Raw genomic sequence first — 10011 nt, forward strand, 5'->3', positions numbered from 1 at the left:
ACTCACCTTGTAGACCAGGCTGGCCTCGAACTCAGAAATCCGCCTGCCTCTGCCTCCCAAGTGCTGGGATTAAAGGCGTGCGCCACCACGCCCAGCTGGCTATATTCTTACATATAAATATTAACATAAAAAAACTAGGCACAGTGGAGGTCATTTTGGTCTTTGAAACATGCTTAAGAAAAGTGAGCCAGCCCAATCTGGTGGCTAGCATCCTTTATCCCAACACCTGAGAGCTGGGGCACTGTATGAGATCCAGGCCAGTACTTTCTACTGCTAGTGCAATATATAGTGAGACCCCCACCTCAAGATAAAAACATTGAGGTGCCTGGATGGGAAAAGACTGATAACTTGAGTTCAATTCTCAGGACCCACCAGATGAGAAGAACTGACTCCTACAAAGATGTCTACTGGCTTCCAAACCTACACATGTAATAAAACTGAACCACCAGAAAAGCACTGTTGGGCTCCCTATAAACAACATCTTAACATAATATTCCTGGGAGTTAGGACTGTTGTTTGGCAGAAGATTCCCTGGTATATGCTAGATCCCAGATACCACAAAACAAAAACCTTACTGGGATTTCACTTTGAAACAGGAAAACTTATTCAGTGTCATTTAAGAAGTGTACAGCTAATACCTTTTTTCCCTTGAGACAGGGTCTCCTGAACCAAGGCTAATTGTGAGTTGAAGCTGGCCTTGAACTCCCCATCCTCCTGCCTGAGCCTCAGTGCTGGAGCTATAGGCCTGAGTCACTAGCCCCATTGTTTAAGCTAATTCTTTATAATTTTTTGTTCTTAGGAGTGGTTAAGGCAAGAAGGCATACTTATATACACATATATCTTTTATTAAAAATATACCAAAACATGCCAGGTGGTGGCAAACCTTTAATCCCAGAGCTTTGGGGGAAGAAGCAGGAGGATCTCTAAGTTCGAGGCCTGCCTGGTATACAAACTGAGTCAGTTCCAGGAGAGCAAGGTCTACAGAGAAATTCTGCCTATAAATAAATAAATCAAAACAAGTAAGTAATAAATAAACCCAAAACAGAAGTGATGGCCACTGGGGCTGGAGATGGCTCAGAGGTTAAGAGCACTGACTGCTCTTCCAAAGGTCCTGAGTTTAAATCCCAGCAACCACATGGTGGTTCACAACCACCTGTAATGAGATCTGATGCTCTCTTCTGGCACATCTGAAGACAGCTACAGTGTACTTACATATAATAATAATTAAAAAAAAAAAATCTTAAAAAAAAATAGTGGGGCTGGTGAGATGGCTCAGTGGGTAAGAGCACCCGACTGCTCTTCCAAAGGTCCAGAGTTCAAATCCCAGCAACCACATGGTGGCTCACAACCATCCGTAACGAGATCTGGTGCCCTCTTCTGGAGTGTCTGAAGACAGCTACAGTATACTTACATATAATAAATAAATAAATCTTTAAAAAAAAAAAAATAGTGATGGCCACATTTGGGAAGCGGGGCAGCAGGACGAGTCCAAGATTAGCCTGTGCTTCACAATGAGTACTTGGGGCGGGGGGAGTGCCAACAAGGAGCAAAACACACAGCTCAGGGTAGAGAGCATTTGCCTAGCATGTTAAGGTCTTGTGTTCAGCCCCAACAACACATACAGAGTGTGAGTGTGTGTCCACAAACATGCCATTTCAAAAGGGCAGATATTATTTTGGTTAATTCAAGAAGCATCAAATGGGGACAAGTGCAGTATACTAGTAGGTAGAGGCACCTGCCACCGAGCCTGACTGCCTGCGTTCTCTGCTTGGGACCAAAACAGTAGAAGAGAACCCACTCTTCAAAGTTGTCGTCTAAGCTTCATCTGAGTACTGTGGGGTGCACTCACCATACCAACATAAACCCACGCACACACGATAAATGTGCTTTAAAGAGACAGAGCAGAGCTAGGTTACGAGGTGATGAATCTGTGAGTGTCTATAATCTAACACTGCTGTATGTCACTTAGTGAACTGAGACAGGACTCTGAACTTGAGGCTCCCCTAACTACAAGCCAACCCAACCATAATCCCAGTTCCACAGGATCCAACTCCCTCTGCTGAACTCTTCAGGAACCAGGCATGCACATGGTACTCATACATATGAACAGCACACACACAAATAATAAAATAAAAAGTCACCAAAAATATACAGCCAGCTTCTAAGACTATAATTGTTAAAGGCCTCGAGATGGCTCAAAAGGTAAAAGCATTTGCCACACAAGCGTGAGGACCAGAGATCCATCCTTTACATTTAACTAAGCATCAGAATACTGACTCCTATTCTTAGACCTCTCCTCGCATGAGCTATGGCACAAGAACGCTAAACTCACTCTGTGTGTGTGTGTTATTCCACAAATTTTAATCTTGGGTTTAAAAAAATACTTTCAGGTATTAGTGACTAGGATCCTCCCCACTCAGCCTGGTTTTTTTTCCACTGTTTTTGTTGCTGAGACAAGGCTTTAATATGTAGCCTAGGCTGTAAAGAAATCACAATGAGCTTCATGCCCCATTCTGTACTGCTGGGATTACAAGCAGCCAGTGTCACCACACCCAGCTAAAGGTCAGATTTGTGTGTGTGTTTCGATTCTAGACTTGCTTCCACTAAACAAACAGCCAGGACCAGGTGAAAAAGAACCAAATTCCCAAGTCAGCCGCTCTGCCCGCAAAAAGAACCTTTACTAACATCCTGCCATTCAGGCAAAGGCCCTGCTTGCTATCATCAGCTCGTCTTCCTGCCATGGGACAACCATCTGTAATGTCCTCACACATCACTGAAAACAGGTCCCATTTCTACCTCCACCATTTTCACACATGTATACTCCTTTTCCAAAGAGAGGTCATGAGGGAAATGCTGGTATTTTCTCTAATAAGGAGTACACTCACTCAATTATTGGCTGATTGTTGTTGGGTTTTTTCCCCTCTCTCCATTGTAATCACAAAGGATCGAACTGCAACAAAACGGGAAAACTCAAGTACTGTTACTCGGCTTTGAATAGAGAGGAAAAAAAAGTATATAAGCTCCCAAAGAAACTCGACATCTGGGGCGCTCACTGATACAAGGCCTGCCTGGATTAAATGTCCACGGAAAGTGGGAGTGTGATATTTGTGGAGGTGACTTCTGGGGAACGTTTACCTCTCATGAAGCTTAATTTTCCATACAACACTTTGAAAAGCACTTCTTTTCAAAACCTACAAAGCACTCCACTCCTCCTGCAAGTAATGTCTGTGAGCACAGGTGGGTGAGCTCCCAGACCTGGTGGCATGGCCAAATGTGTTTGCTTATTAGCCTTAGGCTTAGCCTAAGATCTCTCCAAGATCTGCACGAAATCAAGACCCACAAGCATTCTGCTCACTGGTGGGCATCTGCCGGGAGTTGCCGGTTGGAGGGTTGGGGGCGTTGGGACAGGCAGAACCAACACTACCAATCGCACAGGGACCTAGGTGACTTAAGTTGGGGGGAGGGGGGGTACCGACTTGTTAGAAAGTGCGAGCGCCGGGGCGCGCGAGTGGAACAAAAAACCTGTGGCGAGAAGTGTAACACGGAAGTGCTCGCTCCCGCCCGCCCGCCCCTCCCACCGCCAAGCAGCCGAAAGCCAGGGGCTTGACAACGTGCTGGGGGGCGCAGGAGGGGAGGGAGTCCCCGGAAAGCGCTACGAATCGGCAGCAACTCCAAACCCGGTCCCTGGCCCGCCCGCCCGCCGAGGAACCTAGGTAGGCCGCGGGCGCCCGCGCCCATCGCCCCCCATCCGGGAGCCCGGGAGGAAAGGGACAGTTGAGGAGCTCGTGCGCTCCGAGGAGGCTGCAGCCCTGCGCGCGCGGCGAGCCGAGGCCCTGGGATCCGAACTGCCACCTCCGCCGCCGCCATCCTCGAAGCCTCCAGGCAAGGCCTCCAGGCCGAGCGGCTCCGGAGCTGCTCACCCGCGCCCCGGCGCTCCGAATCTAGGAACGTGAGCCCCGGGTCTCCCTTCTCCAGAGAGCAAAGCCGCCGCGAGCGGGCCGAGTCCGTCCCCTCCCGCCTTGGCTCCACGTCTCCGGCTCGCCTGCCCAAGTCCCGACGCCCCGGAAAAAGGCTTCCAGGGTCCCCAGTCCATCCCACCCCCGGTACCGCTCCCACCCGGACCCGCGTCCCGAGCTTGACACTCCCAGCCTCCGCCACCCCCAACCGCAGCCCCAGCCCGCCTCACCTCAGGCGGCTCCGGCAGCACTGGACACAGGAAACTCCTGGGTCCTCGACTCCGGCTCTCCTCGACCCCCCTCTTCGGTTAACTCCGCTTGTTTTCTCGACAAAATGGCGCCCGAGGTCGCGCGCTCACGTCGCGGCCTTTCCCCTCCCAGTTCCCATTTCACCATTCGCTGCCCGCTTTGGTGGAGGGATGGCCCTAGCGCCCAGCCAATGGCGGCGCGCTGGCCGCAACAGCCGTCCAATCGCCGACGGGTACCCGCGGATTTAAACCAATCACACACTAATCACTCGCAGAAGTCGAGGAAGAAACCAGGCTCCTGCTAGCAACCACCAATCCAGACTCCTAGTTTGCGGGGCTCAGGCCAATTGCCGCTCATCAGCCCTAAGGGACTGGGTCCGAGCCCGGGCGCCTGCGCACCCGGGTGCAAGCTACTGGGTAGACGTTGGGAACTTCGATTTGGGACTCGAAGACATCTGCCTTCGAGGTGTTCGACCTATGGGGACTGGCTGGTCATTGCCTCCGGGAAACAAAAAAACACAGAAGGGAGCCCGTTAATGCATTGCCACCCTGCGCACAAACTACTCTAACTTAGAGACAGGGTGATGCTCGTCTACTTTCCTTCGTCTTTCGAAATGTCACGGTCCGAGAGGCCGTGCGGGTTCCTAGCGGAAGCATTGTCCACCCCTCGGATCTCTTTAGCCAGGAGCACCAGTCATCAGAAAGCGTCAGACGCCGGGCAAAGTTGAGGTCCTTTGCATCCTGGGTTATGTAGTCGCACGCCCCGCCTATTCCTGTCGCAAAAGTAACGTAGTCTCTTCCATCACTGTCTGCGCCCTAGAGCAGCAATGCATGCTGGAGAATGTAGTCTCCCAGATGCCCACCTCATCCTGGCTCTTTTAAAGTTTGTTTTCCATTTGTCTTTTGAAGCAGGGACGCTTTGCAGAGATATAGGAACGGAAGTTCTCCTCCTACTCTTGGCCATTCTCAAGGATGTCAATGCCTTTTGCTTCTTGGATAAAAGGCTATGTTCTCCACTGTGTCCTATCTTTTAGGCTTTTTGTTTGAGTTTTGAAACAAGGTCTCTTTCAGTTAACGCAACTGTAGTCCAGGCTGGCCTGAAACACACTATGAATCAATGACCTTGAGCTCCTTGCAATCTTCCAAACTACTGAGATGAAAATAGACGTAACCTCTCATACCAGTACTATTTGAACTTTAAAGAGATGTGTTAAAGACTTTTACTACTTATTTTACGTGTACGGGCGTTTGCTTGCATGTAAATCTATGCACCATGCATGTACAGTGTCCTCAGAGGTCAGAAGAGGATGCCGGTCCCTCTGGAAGTGGAGTTACAGATGGTTGTGAGCCACCGGGTGGGTCCTCTGGAAAAGCAGCCAGCTCTTGTAATCTCGGTGCCATCTTTCCAGCCCCTAGATGAAAAAAAAAAAAAAAAAAAAAAAAAAAAGTGAGTGCTTGCCTATATATATGTTCACCAAGCAAGTGTGGGCCTGGTACCCAGGAAGGCATTGGCTCCCCCGGGACTGAGATGAGAGTCTCAGCAGTAAAGTTGTAAGCTGCCCTATGAGTGCTGGAAACCCACCCCTGCTCATCTGCAAAAACAGCTCCTCTCCAGCCCCCATCTTGAACTTTTTTTATCGATGTTTTATTTGTGCAATTTAGCAATATGGGTGGGGGTTGTTTCGTTTTGTGGGTTTTGTTTTCTTTTGTTGTTAAAGAAGAAGAGAGACAAAGATGAACTGGGACTGTTCTGGAGAAGGGGGAGGGGGACATACAAGTCAACTACCCAAGATCAATTCTGTAATTCTACAACCAGTTTAGTTCAAGCTTCAATTGCCCCCAAACTGAAGGTAAGCTGAAATAAAGCTGAACTGCTTTTCCCTGCTTCAGCCTGTCTTTGCCTAGCCGATGGTTCACTGATATAAACGGGGCCTCCTGGAGGAGATTCTTAAGCTCACTGCCCATCTCTCCTCCGAGGTTATACATCACTACGAAAATCTGACAGCCATAAAAACTGAGCCAGGATTTTCACAATACCCTAAAGGTCAAAGTCCTTTGACTGTGTATCTAGGCTGGGTGGTTCTTGTCTTTTCTAAAATCGCTGAGAAGACCTTCATAAAGGATCTAGGAGGGTCACCTTCTAACTCAGCAATTACGAATGTTTGCTTTCAAACATCCTTAAGAACAGGATGTCCTAACGAGCAGACGAGCTCACCTTGCTGATTCTCAGCCTTCTTCCCACCCTCCCTGTCCGACTTTCACAAAATATCCCGGGGCTAAAGTAAAATACAACAGAAGAACTTGGTGTTAAAAGTAAAAAAAAAAATTAAAAATTAAAAGGTTTATTTATTTTATGTATATGGCAGTGTAGCTGTCTTCAGGCACACCAGAAAAGGTGCATCCAATCCCATTACAGATGGTTGTGAGCTAACATGTGATTGCTGGGAATTGAACTCAGGACCCCTAGAAAAGCAGTCAGTGCTCTTAACTGCTGACAGTTGATGGCTCCTGGCGTATAGAGAGAGTTTTATAAGTTCACTGTGCTCCAGTGAATGCCCCCTCATCCGTGAGTATGCAGGCAGATCAAACTGGTCTCAAAAAAAAAGGAAAAAAAAATCAGGCAGGCAGAATGTCTCATACCCTCATGCCCTGAGCTCAGCACTCACATTTAAGCAAAAGCAGTCAAATCTCTGGGAGTTCAACCAGCCTGGTTCCAGGACATCCAGAGCTACATAATGAGACCCTATCTCAAAGGTGGTAGAGGGGAGAGACAGACAGACAGAGGGGACAACAATGACACACACAGAACAACATAAGTCTGGGCAGGGGCCTAAGAGGTGGGATAGATATGATAAAAATACATTAAATACATGTATAACATTCTCAAAAAAGTAACTGCAATATTGTGTTGGCTTTTTTTTTAAGTCCTCTGAAACAACCAGAAACCCACTTCCTACCTGGACTACACCACTAGCTTCCTGAGTTACGCTGGGTGAGTTACCTCCCCTCCCCAGAGGGGAGTCAGCACAGAGCCTCTAGTGCTAGTCAAGTGCCCTGGCCCATTTATTTGCTCTTTTGTTTTCTTCTTGCATAGCTCTGCTGTGTTGCCTGGGTGGAACTCAAATTCTCAGCTCTGCCTCAGCTTCTCAAGTGCTGGGAATCTAGGCACAGAGATAGGGGGTATACTTGCTAGCCAAGATCTGTAGCACTGAGTTCCAACATGGCCCTGTCTTTGTTTTTAATCAGCCAACTTGTTCTAAAAATACTGTGCAATCTCATCCACACTTTATGTCCCAGTGAGGTAGGGGCTGAGTTAGTCACTGTTTTTTCTGGATCATAAAACTGAGGCTTGTAATAGAGCTCTTGTTTTGTATGCCAGCAATAACAAACTAAATTTAATTTTGGTTTGCCAGGTTGTTTGTTTGTTTGTTTGTTTGTTGAGCTGAGGACTGAATCCATGGCCTTGCTTGCTAGTCCTATGCTCTACCACCGAGCAAAATCCCCGAACTCTTTCATGTTTTGAAGACTTAATTTTATGGTTGTGAGTGTTGCACCCGTGTGTTTAGATATGAACCATTGCATGCCTGGTGATCAAAGAGCCAGAAGAGAGCTCTTGTGGGTACCAGAAGGAGGTGTCAGGTACCTCAACCCAGAACTGGAGTCACTCTGTGTGGGAGCTTGGAACCCAGGTCTCTTGGGAGCAGCAAGTGCTCTTACCTGCTGAGCCATCTTTACGGGCCCTGATTGTTTGTTTAAATACAGTCTAATGTAGTCCAGGGCGGCCTTACTTTTTAACAGAGGCTGACCATGAACTCCTGATATTCCTTTCTCATGCGCCACTACACCCAGCAATAAACAGAAAGGTAAAGAAGTTAACCTCTTGTCCAAAATCCAATTCTGATTAATGGCAAAGAATTAAAGCACAAGTTTTGTGTGGCTTGCTTTAAAAACCCAAGGGGCTGTGGAAGGAACACATGATTCCTCCAAGTAAAGATGCCCAAAAGTCCCCATTAACCTGTAACTCCAAGAGACTTTGGAAACTGGAGTCAGCATTACCAAAGGCTAAGGGAGCTGCTGCCTTGGGAAAGGTGGCAAAGAAATGAACCACAACCAGAAAAAGCTGCCCCTGAACTCTAGGCTCCAGCTGGGAGAGGAGCGGCCTAACTTTAGGGTAGGGGCATCTGGAGGCTAAGCATCTGGAGGGTTGCTGTGTTTGTGAGTAGTCAAGCAAGGGGGAAAAATGGACAAGGTGTGGGGGCTGGCACAGTGACCTGGGAGAAAGCTGTGGTATGAGGGGCCAACAGACAGAGCTAAGTGAGTCTAGGAAAGGGGAAGATAGCAAGAGCTGGAAGAAAGAGGAGTTCCAGAGAGATCCACAAGTGTTTAAATGTGCTTAGCTTTTAGAAAGAACTTATCTGTAGACTGGGGATCGACGTGAGTCCTGGGTTCAGTTCCCCTCATCCATCTGTAGGTGCTGGGAGGGGCTCAGCCTTAGATAGCTGGAGGAACAATGCATTCCTCCTTGTTCTTTGATCATCCTGGGCCCTCCTCCTCTTGACATTTCTTTCCTGGTGTGGAATGCTTTTGGGAGATTACCCACTTCGAGCACCCCAAATCCCAGCTGGTAACTACTGTAAGAATGAAAGGCTGTGACATCCCACCCTGTCAACTGGACACAGCCTAGATCAGATTGGCCTGTAGACATGTCTGTGGGAGGTTTTCTTCATTGTTGATGGAGGGCCCATGTCACTGTGTGGCACCATTCCTAGTGCAGGCCCTATGTAAGAAAACCTAACCATGAGCTTGCGGTCCAACTACCTAGCAGCATCTCCCATGGTTCCTGCTACAGTTCTTTGGCTGTGAGTTCCTTGGTTAAAGGAAATGCTACATGGAAGAGCAAGCAGGCCTATCATCAGTTTCCTGCTTGAATTCTTACCCTGACTGCCCTCAAAAATTACTGTGACTTAAAGTATCAGCTAGATACATCTTTTCCTCAGTTGCTTTTGGGTCCAAGCATTTTATCACAGCAACATAAAGAAAACTAGAACACACCACAATGTCACCCACACACCACAGTGTCACCCTTGCTCCCCAGAAAGACTTACCTTCTCTGTTGGTATAGGGAATCCAAAAACCTGTTTCCTCCAAAAAAATTGCAAGCCAGGTCAGCATCTTCCTGCAAACAAAAAAGCCCAGAGGTCACGCTGCAGCAGACACGTATTGTCCAGTATGGACTCAGAGAAACTGGTAGTCCTTGGGTCTTTTTCAATCCTGCCTTCAATCAGCCAAAAGTGGCTCCTTTGCTGAGCCTGTCCCACTCCCAGGGTCACAACTGCTCAACACTCACCCTGGATCAGAAGACCCTCACCTTCGTCTTCTCTCCATCTGAGCATCTTCTTCTTCTTCTTCAAGTTTTTTTTTTTAAATTTTATTTATGTGTGTATATTGTAGCTGTACAGATGATTGTGAGCCTTCATGTGGTTGTTGGGAATTGAATTTTTAGGACCTCTGCTCGCTCCGGTTGACCCTGCTCACTCCTCACTCTGAGTCAGCTCCACTTACTCAATCCCTGCTAGCTCCAGCCCAAAGATGTATTTATTATTATACATAAATACACTGGTGCTGACTTCAGATGCACCAGAAGAGGGCGTCAGATCTCATTACGGTGGTTGTGAGCCACCCAAGTTGCTGGGATTTGAACTCAGGACCTTCGGAAGAGCAGTCAGTGCTCTTACCCACTGAGCCATTTTGCCAGCCTCTCTCTCTCTCTCTCTCTCTCTCTCTCTCTCTCTCTCTCTCTCTCTCTC

General features: G+C 48.0%; 1 protein-coding gene and 1 long non-coding RNA gene across 2 annotated transcripts in view; one reads left to right on the forward strand and one right to left on the reverse strand.

Moving 5' to 3' along the window:
* Nucleotides 1-4920, reverse strand: part of Cnot1 (CCR4-NOT transcription complex subunit 1) — an 88454-nt gene extending 83534 nt beyond the window's left edge. Inside the window, exon 1 of the mRNA XM_021171112.2 lies at nt 4187-4920. The gene's annotated coding sequence lies outside the window, so the exon portion shown is untranslated. The remainder of the gene's footprint in view (nt 1-4186) is intronic.
* A 731-nt stretch (nt 4921-5651) lies between these two features.
* The window catches only part of LOC110299570, an 18599-nt gene continuing 14239 nt past the window's right edge, over nt 5652-10011 (forward strand). Inside the window, exons 1-2 of the long non-coding RNA XR_002378478.2 lie at nt 5652-6054; nt 7130-7196. This is a non-coding gene — a long non-coding RNA (uncharacterized LOC110299570). The remainder of the gene's footprint in view (nt 6055-7129; nt 7197-10011) is intronic.

The sequence above is a fragment of the Mus caroli genome, chromosome 8, assembly GCF_900094665.2.
Source record: "Mus caroli chromosome 8, CAROLI_EIJ_v1.1, whole genome shotgun sequence".
Lineage (NCBI taxonomy): Eukaryota > Metazoa > Chordata > Mammalia > Rodentia > Muridae > Mus > Mus caroli.